This window comes from Amblyraja radiata, chromosome 6 (assembly GCF_010909765.2).
Source record: "Amblyraja radiata isolate CabotCenter1 chromosome 6, sAmbRad1.1.pri, whole genome shotgun sequence".
Classification (NCBI taxonomy): domain Eukaryota; kingdom Metazoa; phylum Chordata; class Chondrichthyes; order Rajiformes; family Rajidae; genus Amblyraja; species Amblyraja radiata.
The window spans coordinates 11,331,556-11,344,897 of record NC_045961.1 but is presented as its reverse complement, the minus strand read 5'-3'; the positions used below and the strand labels follow the sequence as shown (position 1 = coordinate 11,344,897).

The following is a 13,342-nucleotide window of genomic DNA, read 5'->3' as shown; positions in this document are numbered from 1 at the left end:
TTCCTCACCACCCCATCTATCCTCCATGGCACTTTCAAGGAACTACTTTCAAGTACTCCTGGATACGTCTATTGTAATAATAATAATAATAATAAATTTTATTTAATGGGCGCCTTTCAGACGTCTCAAGGACACCTTACATAGATTCATAGAAATAAAAACATATAATCAGAATAAAATAAGTAATAAAAACATCACAGAGACACAAATTAAAAACAGAATTCAGTCCAAAAACAGAAAATCAAAAACACAGTGTGAAGAGAGAGCAGCGGCAGCCAAAGCGCGCCAGCGTCCACTCTCCCTTCACGGCAGCCATCTTGGACACAGACTTGCAGGATTACATTAGACAAAAAAATCATCCCCCCACAATGGATACCACTGTGGAGGAAGGCACAAAGTCCAGTCCCCACCCCAAGTTCACCCCAAAGCCAGGCCTATTGAGGCCACCGCAATTGCCTCTACGCAATTGCCCCATCCGTTCATTGTGAAGGAACTGCCCTGGTTCGACGTACCAAAATGCAACACCTCACATTTATCTGAATTAAAGTCAGTTTACCATTCCTCGGCCCACTTGCCCAGCTGATCAAGATCTGTTGCAATTCTTGATAACTATCTTCACTTGCAGCAGCATGTTTTTTAGTGTCATCTGCAAACTTACTAATTATACCTTGTACATTCCCATCCACATTTTGATATAGATGACAAACAACAATGGGCCTAGCACCGATCCCTGAGGCACATCTCTTGCCACAGGCCTCCATTCTGAAAAACAACTACCAATAAGCCAATTTCTTATCCAGTTAGTTAGTTCTCCCTGGATCCCACGTGATCTCACTTTACAAAACAGCTTTCCATGGGAACCTTATCCAAGGTCTTGCTGAAGTCCATATTGGCTATGTCTAGAGCCCTGCCCCCATTAACGTTCTTGGTTACTTCTTTTAAAACCACAATCAAATTTGTGAGTCATGACCACTCACGCACAAGACTATAACAAAGCCAGCCCAGACAAAGATTCACATGGATAAGGACCATATGCAGTCGGATGAGATTAGTTTGATTTGGTATCATGTCCAGCACAGAAATTGTGGACTAAGGGCCTGTTCTATGCAATTCCTTCAACCTCATCTACTGCACTTAGTGCTCTCGATGTGGCCTGTTGTACATGGTGAGACCGAGATTGGACTGGACGACTATTATACCAGAAACAAACGGAAAGCAGGAACATGATGATCAAAAGAACAAAAAGAAAACAGTCTGAAGAAGGGTCTCGACCTGAAACGTCACCTATTCCTTTTCTCCAGAGATGCTTCCTGACCAGCTGAGTTACTCCAGATTTTTGTGTCTATCTTCGGCTTCCAAGACAGATGAATTGAGGAAAAGGAACTGAAAGAACGGAATTGACATGCGGAATAAAACAGGTGTGATGTCTTCAGATTTGAATTGATTAAAAACCCAAACGTGACTGCCATTGCCACGTAACATTATTTCCTTGCCATGTGATTTATTATTGATGTCAACGGCTGTTAGGGAAAGAATAGTGAAAGAATGAATGGTAAAAAATGATTTCCACTAAAGTCAGCATTGCTAAGATCATACTGAGAGCATTTCAAAGCCACATATTGCACGTATGCCCGGATTCAATGTGAGGCAAGACAGAAGGGGAAGATCACAGAAGGGAAGCTGAATCCTGTACCAATGCCCAGTGTGAGAATTTGCAAATATCAGTAACCAAGGGTAGACACAAAATGCTGAAGTAACTCAGCGGGACAGGCAGCATCTCTGGAGAGAAGGAATGGGTGACGTTTTGGGTCAAGACCCTTCCCAGTAAACAAGAGGCCAAATAAGAAGCATGTTTTGAGAGAATTGGTTTTAGATGCCCGGAGATCAGTTGATCAATTGCAGCATTGATCAATTGATATTGTGATTGTTTTATTAATGTTACTTACTTCATGTGGATAAGCAGCAAATCAATTAACAGATCTTGAAACACAGTTTAAAGATTATATTGGCTCCTTCTATGTCGCTGCCTACTTCTTAAAAGTACATACTTTAATGAAGAGAATTAATTTTTTAACGGGGTATTTCCATTTGTCATATTTTCCGGTAGCTTTAAAAATACAACTGATCAGCATTCCTAGTTTCTTTCCCCACTTCATATACTTACCAGGTGGGAATAGTTTAATTAGATTTATTGATTCCCTGTTATTCTTGCACAAATGCAAGTGGTCACTTGGATAACCCTTTGTGATTACCAGGGTCATCAATCATTCAGTGAACACATCACAACACATCAGCTCAGAGAGCTACCTGTATTAACCATGACTAAGCCAAAACAAAAATCACAACGACCCTATGGTTAAATGATTAAAAACTGCTCTCGGAGTGGTTAAGGGACAGTAAGCTCACTTCACAGATCCCAAGAGAATTATTTACTCTGTCTTCAGACTGTCATGTGAACTTCTTGATCATTCTATCCCCTTTTATCCATTCCTTCGAATTTCAAAATTGTAGTGTAATTCCTCGAAATTGTTTAAATGGTGTTGAAAAAGGTATCTGGTCCTGCACTATGAAAAATAAATCCAGTTGGTCGCACTCCCTGCCCTCTTCCCACAAACCTGCAATATAGCCTCCATCTGTTTATCCAATTCAATTTTTTTAAGGCAAAATTATTTTCAAATTTTTTCAAACCAACGTGGTCAAAATTCCGACCATTTTTTGTGCAAAAATTGTTTCCTCGACCGGTTCAATTCTTCATTATTCTTTCAAGGGGTCACAGCTTAAGGATAGAGGGGAAATCCTTTAGGACCGAGATGAGAAAAACGTTTTTCACACAGAGAGTGATGAATCTCTGGAACTCTCTGCCACAGAAGGTAGTTGAGGCCAGTTAATTGGCTATATTTAAGAGGGAGTTAGATGTGGCCCTTGTGGCTAAAGGGACCAGGGGGTATGGAGAGAAGGCAGGTACGGGATACTGAGTTGGATGATCAGCCATGATCATATTGAATGGCGGTGCAGGCTCGAAGGACCGAATGGCCTACTCCTGCACCTATTTTCTATGTTTCTATCTTTCTATGTTTCTATTATCGTACATCTATGCACTGGCTATTGGATACTGTTTATTTTCTCAAATAAAAATATCATAAAATTGGTGGCATGACTCAGCAGTCGAGCAGCTTCTGTTGAGAAGGGAACAGATAATGTTATTGGTTTCGACCCCAAACATTTCTCCAGAGATGCGGTCTGACCCGCTGAGTTACTCCAGCTTTTTGTGTCTATCTAATGTTATAGGTCAAGTTGGTAAAGTTAGAAATCAATTGTGTTTTAAGCTGCATAGAATTGCAAAGAAGCGGTAAAGAGAAGAGAGAGCACTGGCAAGAACAGAGATAACTAGTGATATGTTGGTGACTGACAAAGGCAAAATGATATGAGTGGTGGAGGCAGAGCCGGTTAAGAGAGGATGGTGAAGGTTGGCTAATTGGTCTCAAGTGTGCAGAGAAGATGTGAGTAGAACAAAATGATTGACAACAGAGGCAAGCAAAAATAACAACATGGGAGCTGTGAGATATCAAATGTTGCTGTTTCTGAAGTTCAGATACAAAAGGAGAATTTTTTAAATTACACAACAGGCCAGGGGGTTTCCGTGGAAAGTCAAATATAAAGTTAACTTGACAAGTTGACAACCTTTCATGGGAACTGGCCAATTGGATGATCATAAGATATTAAGATCATAAGATCATGTGATAGGAGTAGAATTAGGATGTTGGGTCCAAGTCTACTCCGCCATTCAATCAAGACTAATAATAATATAAAATAAATATAAATATAAATAAATAATATATAATATAATATATAAATATAATTTTTAATATGTAGTATCATGTAATGTAATGTAATAATGTAATAATGTAATAGATAGATAAATAGACAGACAGACAGACAGACAGACAGACAGACAGACAGACAGACAGATAGATAGATAGATAGATAGATAGATAGATAGATAGATAGATAGATAGATAGATAGATAGATAGATAGATAGATAGATAGATAGATAGATGCCAATGGTGATGTGGATACAGTGTCTTGATTAGCTGCACATGACCAATCTTGTTTCTCTTAATCAGGTCACAGTCTTAGTTCATTCTACAAATATTGTTTTCTTCGATCAAGTCAAGAGGATGAGCAAAGAATAGTTGTTTGAAATTCAAACTGTTTAATAATAGTCATGAACCTTGGACAGCTTCTTCTGCTGTGCTAAAAAGCTACAGTTGGCCATACGCACTTTGGGCCTTGGCAGTAAATATCCATCAAAGCTGCGAACTTAAGGAACATTACTTCATCAGGGTGGTGAATCTGTGGAATTCTTTGCCACAGATGGCTGTGGAAGCAAAGTCAGTGGATATATTCAAGGCAGATATAGATAGATAGATTCTTGATTAGTACAGGTGTCAGAGATTATGGGGCGAAGGCAGGAGAATGGGGTTAGGAGGGAGAGATAGATCAGCCATGCTTGAATGGTGGAGTAGACGACGGGCTTGAACTGGTAGGAAACTGCACTTGAGTTTGGTGGCCCTGCATCCTGCTTGAAGGGGTATGAAACTGCACTTGAATTCGGTGGCCTTGCACCCTGCTTGAAGTGGTCGGAAACGGCACTGGAATTCGGTGGCCTTGCACCCTGCTTGAAGTGGTAAGAAACTGCACTTGGATTTGGTGGCCTTGCACCCTGTTTGAAATGGTAGGAAACTGCATTTGAATTTGGTGGCCTTGCTCCCTGCTTGAAATGGAATTTCAAGGAAAAGCCGTGAATCAACTGCTCGCCCACCAGCCGCGAGTGAGCTGCCAGCACATCAGGCTTGAGTGACTGAGCTGTCACCCCAAGAATCTATTTGGCCCACATTGTCCATACTAGCCCTCTGGAAACCAGTCCCTTCAGGCCACAATACCCATACTAGCGCTCCAGAAAGCCCCCCTCCCCCCCCCACTGGACACCAATATTGGAATTGGTGGAGAGGTGGAATATTGCATTGGGGGACCAGCCCTTCCATGTGAACATGGGACCCAACGGGTCCCACTTAGTCTAGTAGAAACATATAAAATTATAAAAGGACTGGACAAGCTAAATGCAGGAAAAATGTTCCAATGTTGGGCGAGTCCAGAACCAGGGGCCACAGTCTTAGAATAAAGGGGAGGCCATTTAAGACTGAGGTGAGAAACGTTTTCACCCAGAGAGTTGTGAATTTGTGGAATTCCCTGCCACAGAGGGCAATGGAGGCCAAATCACTGGATGGATTTAAGAGAGAGTTAGATAGGACTCTAGGGGCTTGTGGAATCAAGGGATATGGGGAGAAGGCAGGCACGGGTTATTGATTGGGGACGATCAGCCATGATCACAATGAATGGCGGTGCTGGGGCTCGAAGGGCCGAATGGCCTCCTCCTGCACCTATTTTCTATGTTTCTATATTTCTAATAATGTACAATCGTCAAGATTTCCAACTCTCCACAATGATTTCCTCTGGGGAAAGGTCATGTGCGGGCATATGATGAGGGCAGAATCAGACATGGCTGTAGTTTCTGCTGCTGGCACTGAATATTTGAATACATAGGCCCTTGGGTTAATATAACTGAGAGTTACCAACACCAATGAAATTACCAAGCAGCAACAGTCAACACCTACAGGGAATGAGGAGGCAAAAAGAAAAAGGTGAGAATTAACAAAGTCGTACGTAAGTTTAAGTACATGTGGGAGCAAAGTCTCCCCAAAATGCTGCCTCCAGCCATCGATGTGCATGTCATTGTAATGCAATAATGTGTGAGCGAGCCCCCAGGGAGAAGAGTGGTGTTGATTTCAATATGCTAATTGCCAATTTGAGAAATAACAATGTGATTTTTTTGAGTTTCATTTTGGTTTAATCGATTGGGCTTACTGGAACTTGTCAGTCGAAGCAAGGTGCAAGTAGAATGGCTGAAGATACGTGGAATGAAGATGAAGCAGACTAGGTGTTTCTCAGGTTTAGATGAAAAGGTGAACTCATTGAAACATCGACAATTCAGATGTAGCATTGGGGCCGGCACAGTGGCACAGCGGTAGAGTTCCTGCCTAACATGCCAAAGACTCCTGAATAGCTGTCTAGAGACTCAGGTTTGATCCTGTCTACGGGTGCTGTCTGTACAGAGTTGGTGGGCTGAAGGGCCTGTTTCCATGCTGCATCGGTAAACTAAACTAAAATTGGTGTTTCCTCTGGCCAGCAACTTAATATTGTTGTGGTTTTGTTCACTTGCTTTGTGGATAGGGCTGAGTCTGATGTACTGCACTCCCACATGGTCTTGATGATGCACAGAATCCCTCCATATTGGACACAGTTGACAGAGTCATAAAGTGATACAGTGTGCAAACAGGCCCTTCGGCCAAACTTGCCCACACCGGCCAACAATGCCCCAGCTACACTAGTCCCAGCTTGTTTCATACACCCACCACCCTTTGTGTGAAAAAGTTACCCCTCGCATTCATAGAAACATAGAAACATAAAAAATAGAAAGTAGGCCAATCGACCCATCGAGCCAGCACTCGGTTCAATAGGTTCATGCCAGATCATCCAAAATCAGTACCCCGTTCTGGCTTTTTCCGCACATCCCTTGATTCCCCTTAGCCTTAAGAGCTAAATCTAACTCTCTCTTGAAAACTTCCAGTGGATTGGCCTCCACTGCCTTCTGTGGCAGTGAATTCCACAAATTCACAACTCTCTAGGTGAATACGTTTTCCCCTATCTCAGTCCTAAATGGCCTACCCCTTATTCTTAAACTGTGACCACTGGTTCTGGACTCCCCCAACATTGGGAACATTTTTCCTGCATCTACTCTGGCCGATCCACAATGAATTGTATATGTTTCTATAAGAGCCCTCTCATCCTTCTAAATTCCAGCATCATTTGTCAGTCCCGCTATCCCGGAAATTAACCTGGTGAACCTATGCTGCACTCCCTCAATTGCAAGAAATGTACTTCCTCAAATTAGGAGACCAAAATTGCACACAATACTCCAGGTGCGGTCTTACCGGGGCCCTGTACAACTGCAGCAGGACCTCCTTGCTCCTAAACTCAAATCCTCTTGCAATGAAGGCCAACATGCCATTAGCTTTCTTCACTGCCTGCTGTACCTGCATGCTTACTTTCAGTGACTGATGTACAAGGACACCCAGGTCTCGTTGCACCTTCCCTTCTTCTAATCTGACAGCATTCAGATAATAATCTGCCTTCCTGTTCTTGCCACCAAAGTGGATAACCTCACATTTATCCACAGTATACTGCATCTGCCATGTTTCTGCACACTCACCCAACCTATCCAAGTCACCCTGAATCCTCATAGCATCCTCCTTGCAGTTTACACTGACACCCATCTTTGTGTCATCGGCAAACTTAGAGATTCCCTTGACTAAATCGCTAATATATATTGTAAACTGTGTCCCAGCACCGAACCTTGCGGCACCCCACCAGTCACTGCCTGCCATCCTGAAAAGGAGCTGTTAATTCCTACTCTTTGCTTCCTGTCTGCCAACCAGTTCCCTATCCATTTCAATACCCCCAATACCATGTGCTCTAATTCTGCACACTAATCTCTTGTGTGGGACCTTGTCAAAGGCTTTTTGAAAGTCCAGATACACCACATCCACTGACTCTACCTTATCCATTCTACTTGTTACATCCACAAACAATTCCAAAAGATTATTCAAACATGATATTCCCTTCGTAAATCCATGCTGACTTTGACCGTTCCCGTCACAGTTTTCCAAATGCGATGCTATAACATCTTTAATAATCAACTCCTGCATCTTCCCCACTACTGCTGTAAGGCTAACTGGTCTATAATTCCCCCCTCTTCTCTCTCCCTCCTTTCTTAAAAAGTGGGGTTACATTGGCTACCCTCCAGTCCACAGGAACTGATCCAGAGTCGAGAGAACATTGGAAAATTATCACCAATGTATCCATGATTGTTTGGGCCACCACCTTGAGTGTTCTGTGATGCAAACCATCAGGCCCTGGGGATTTATCTGCCTTCAAGTTCAAGTTCAAGTTCAAGAGAGTTCAAGAGAGTTTATTGTCATATGTCCCAGCTAGGACAATGAAATTCTTGCTTTGCTTCAGCACAACAGAATATTGTGGGCATAAATAAATACAGAATGTACAAATAAATAAAATCATTCCCAGCAGTTTACCAAACACCATTTTCTGATTAATGTGGATTTCCTTCAGTTCCTTCCTCCCACTAGATCCTCGGTCCCCTAGTATTTCCAGGAGATTGTTTGTGTCTTCCTTAGTGAAGACAGAACCAAAGTCTTGTTTAACTGTTCTGCCATTTCCTTGTTTCCCATTATAAATTCACCTGTTTCTGACTGTAAGAGACCTACATTTGTCTTCACTAATCTTTTCCTTTTTACATTTCTAAGGAAGCTTTTAGAGTCAGTTTTTGTATTCCCCACAAGCTTTCTTTCATGCTCTTCTTTCCCCCTCTTAATTAACCCCTTTGTCCTCCTCTGTTGAGTTCTAAATTTCTCCCAGTCCTCTGGTTTGCTGCTTCATCTGGCCAATGTATGTGCATTTTCCTTGGATTTAACACTGTCCTTGACTTCCCTCATCAGCCACGGTTGAGCCGCCTTCCCAGATTAATTTTTCACCAGACAGGGATGAACAATTTCAGGAATTCATCCATGCGGTCTTTAAATCTTTGCCATAGCATCTCCACTGTCAACCCTTTAAGTACAAGTTGCCAGATTATCCTAGCCAATTCCGTCTCATACCTTCAAAGTCTCCTTTATTCAAGTTCAGGACCATAGTCACTGAATGAACTGTGTCACTCTCCATCCTAATGCAGAATTCCACCATATTATGGTCACTGTTGCCCAAGGGGCCATGCATAACAAGATCGCTAACTAATCCTTCCTCATTACACAATACCCAGTCTAGGATGGCCTCCACTCTAGTCGGTTCCTCTACATATTGGTTTAAAAACCCATCCCGTATACATTCCAGGAAATCCTCGTCCTCAGCACTGTTACCAATTTCGTTGGCCCAATCTAAATGTAGATTAAAGTCACCCATGATAACCGCTGAGGATTAAATATTTTCCCCTTCACCTTAATAATAATAATAATAATAATGGATGGGATTTATATAGCGCCTTTCTAATACTCAAGGCGCTTTACATCGCATTATTCATTCACTCCTCAGTCACACTCGGTGGTGGTAAGCTACTTCTGTAGCCACAGCTGCCCTGGGGCAGACTGATGGAAGCGTGGCTGCCAATCTGCGCCTACGGCCCCTCCGACCACCACCAATCACTCACACACATTCACACACATTCACACACAGGCAAAGGTGGGTGAAGTGTCTTGCCCAAGGACACAACGACAGTATGCACTCCAAGCGGGATTCGAACCGGCTACCTTCCGGTTGCCAGCCGAACACTTAGCCCATTGTGCCATCTGTCGTCCCCATTGCGCCATCTGTCGTCCCTTGTACCTATATCCTATGGTCCTCGATTCCCTTACTCTGGGCAAGAGACTGTGCATCTACCCGATCTATTCTTTGTACACCTCTATAAGATCACCCATCCTCCTGCGCTCCATGGAATAGAGACCAAGCCTACTCAACCTCTCCCTCCAGCTCACACCCTCTGGTCCTGGCAACATCCTCGTAAATCTTTTCTGAACCCTTTCAAGCTTGACAATATCTTTCTTATAGCATGGTGCCCAGAACTGAACACAATATTCTAAATGCAGTCTCAAAAAAGCCTTTTTGACCACCTTATCTACATGCGACTCGACCTTCAAGGAACCATACGCCTGCACTCCTAGATCCCTCTGCTCTACAACACTCCCCAGAGGCCTGCCATTTATAGTGTAGGTCCTGCCGTTGTTAGTTGTTCCAAAATGCAACACCTCGCACTTCTCTAAATTAAATTCCATCAACCATTCCTCAGACCACCTGCCCAATCGATCCAGATCCTTCTGCAATCTTTCACAACCATCTTCATTATCTGCAAAACCACTCACCCTGTATGTTCTCATCCAAATCATTGAAGTAGATGACGAACAGTAACGTGGCCCAGCACCGAACCCTGAGGCACACCACTAGTCACAGGCCTTCAGTCTAAGAAGCAACCTTCCATCATCACCCTCTGCTTCCTTCCTTGGAGCAAATTTGCTATCCATTCAGCTATCTCTCCTTGGATCCCATGTGATCTAACCTTCCAGAGCAGCCTACCATGCATAACCTTACCGAATGCCTTACTGAAATGTAACACAACATCTACAGCTCTGCCCTCATCAACCGTTTAGGTCAAGTCTTCAAAATAATCAATCAGATTTGTGAGGCACGACCTCCCACGTACAACATTTCAAGAGGGAGTTAGATTTAGCTCTTAGAGCTGATAGAATCAAGGGATATGGGAAAAAAGCCAGAACAAGGTACTGATTTTGGATGATCGGCCATGATCATATTAAATGGTGGTGCTGGCTCGAAGGGCCAAATGGCCTACTCCTGCACCTATTTTATATGTTTCTATGTAAAACCACGCTGACTATCTCTAATGAGCCCTTGCCCATCCAAATGCCTGTATAACCTATCCCTCAGAATACTCTCCAGTAACTTTCCAACTACAGATGTTAAGCTCACCGGCCTATAGTTCGCAGCATTTTCTCAAGATACTTCCATTGACTGCCCTAAGTTCCTCCGTCCTACTGTTTTCCCCTCATACAGAGAAATACTCATTGAGGACCTTGCCCATCTGTGGCTCCACACAGAGGTGACCGCTTTGATTCCTGAGAGGTCCCACTCTCTCTCTAGTTACCCTTTTCCCCCTTACGTATTCATAAACCATATAACCATATAACAATTACAGCACGGAAACAGGCCATCTCGGCCCTACAAGTCCGTGCCGAACAACTTTGTTCCCTTAGTCCCACCTGCCTGCACTCATACCATAACCCTCCATTCCCTTCTCATCCATATGCCTATCCAATTTATTTTTAAATGATACCAACGAACCTGCCGCCACCACTTCCACTGGAAGCTCATTCCACACCGCTACCACTCTCTGAGTAAAGAAGTTCCCCCTCATGTTACCCCTAAACTTCTGTCCCTTAATTCTGAAGTCATGTCCTCTTGTTTGAATCTTCCCTATTCTCAAAGGGAAAAGCTTGATCACGTCAACTCTGTCTATCCCTCTCATCATTTTAAAGACCTCTATCAAGTCCCCCCTTAACCTTCTGTGCTCCAGAGAATAAAGACCTAACTTATTCAACCTATCTCTGTAACTTAGTTGTTGAAACCCAGGCAACATTCTAGTAAAAGTATTTTGGAATTGTCCTTACTGCTGCCCGCCAGAGCCATCGTTTTGCCCTTCTGATCTCCTTATTCAGTTTACTCCTTAGTTCCTGAAACTCCTCCAGGGATGCACTTGATCCCAGCTGCCTATAGCTGTCCCATGAATCCTTCTTGTTTTTGACCAATGCCTCAATTTCCCTCGTCAGCCAAGCTTCCTTACGTTTGCCTGCTTTGCCCTTCACTCTAACGAGGACGTACACATCCTGAGCATTCGTCAGCACACTTTTAAAATCATCCCACTTGGTTGATGTTCCTTTCCCCTCTAATAACCTGCTCCAGTCAACTTGAGTGACACCTTCTCTCATACCTTCAAAGTTGGCCTTACCCCAGTTGAGCTTTTTAACATGTGGATCCTCTCCGTCCCCATGTAGGTTCTATTGAATCCCACGTCAGAAAGCAAAGAACAAACGACACTTAGCTCAGCCAGACACCTTGTGTCACATTTTATTCCAGAAGCCCCTTTTACCTACATTCTCACCACTCATAACCCGTGTGTAGATGAGGCCAATTAGTGCATCTGACCTTGGAGTTGTTATTGAGCTCATGTGGCTTGGCCTTCTCATGAGGCTGCTGGCGAATCGCCAGCGGTGACAGACTGTATGCAAAACCAACGTAGGCGTGAAGGCGCCACACCTATCCATAACTATCTAAAACCTACTCGAACTGTGGTCACTGGTCCCAAACGGCTCCTCCACACACACTTCATTAACTTGCCCTACCCAATTTCTCAATACTAGATCCAGCGTTGCCCTCTCATGTGTGGGGGCCTCTACATCCAGTTGAAGAAAACCCTCCTGAACACTTTTGAGGAATTGCACTTCATCTAAACCCTTCACGCTATGATTTCCCCGTTATTGGAAATTATTGGGAAATCTAAAATCCCCTACTACAACAACCTTATTTGACCAGCAGCTGTCTGCAATCTCCCAGCACATTTGTTCTTCTAATTCCCGTTGACTATTCGGTGGTCCCCCAACATGGTGATCATCCCTTTCCAATTCCTCAACTCTCTCGGAGAGAACTATGTGAGCTGAGCATGAACTAACTTCCAGCATCAGTGGTGAAAGCAGGTGACACAGTACACTTCACGAGACGAACCGTCTATAATGTTACCTCTGATCACTGCCGTGACATCCTCCTTAACCAACCATGCAACCCCCCCCCCCTCCCACCCCTCCTCTTTTTCCCTCACCCGTGTCTCTCCTGAAGCTCCTGTACCCCGGAATATTTTGCTGCCAGTCCTGCCCCTCCCTTAACCAGGTTTCAGTCATGGCTACAATGTCCCAGTCACTCGTACCTATCCATGCCCTAAGCTCATCTGCCTTACCCGTCGGGCCCCTTGCATTTATATATGTGCAGTTTAAACCAGACCTTATTCCTCGTTCTCCGCCTTTCACCTGCCTATTCTGTCCAATAACCTTTCCTACACCACCCTCCAGACCAAATTCTAGCCCCTCACGTGCCTCTGTCCTGCACGAGATCCCACCCCCCTCCCAATGTAGTTTAAACCCTCCCATGTGGCATTAGTAAAACTTCCTTCACAAACTCTCTTGGAGAGAACTATGTGAGCTGGACATGAACTAACTTCCAGCATCAGTGGTCAAAGCAGGTGGCACGGTGGCGCAGCGTAGCCTTACCGAGCCAGAGACCCGGGTTCGATCTTGACTACGGGTGCTGTCCATACGTATTTGTACATTCTCCACGTGACCGCCTGGGTTTTCTCCTCCAACATTCCAAAGTCGTACAAATTATAAGTTGTCCCTTGTGTGTATGAGTGTTAGTGTAACGGGATCATTGGTCGGCATGGACTCGGTGGGCCGATGGGCCTGTTTTCGCTCTGTACTATATCTCTAAACTAAAAATAAACTATTTAGTAAGATCTGAGATTAATATACGCATCAGGTTTGGTCTGATGTGGAAGGAGGGGAACAAGGGATGGACACAATGAATGCGTGCCTCCAT

General features: G+C 43.8%; 1 long non-coding RNA gene across 1 annotated transcript; it reads right to left on the bottom strand.

Moving 5' to 3' along the window:
* Positions 1-881: 881 nt before the first annotated feature.
* LOC116973967 lies at positions 882-12,833 on the bottom strand. The gene is made up of 3 exons (XR_004412221.1): positions 12,799-12,833; positions 11,038-11,041; positions 882-893 (listed from the first exon to the last, which is right to left on the bottom strand). It is a non-coding gene; the product is annotated as an uncharacterized LOC116973967 (long non-coding RNA).
* Positions 12,834-13,342: the final 509 nt, after the last annotated feature.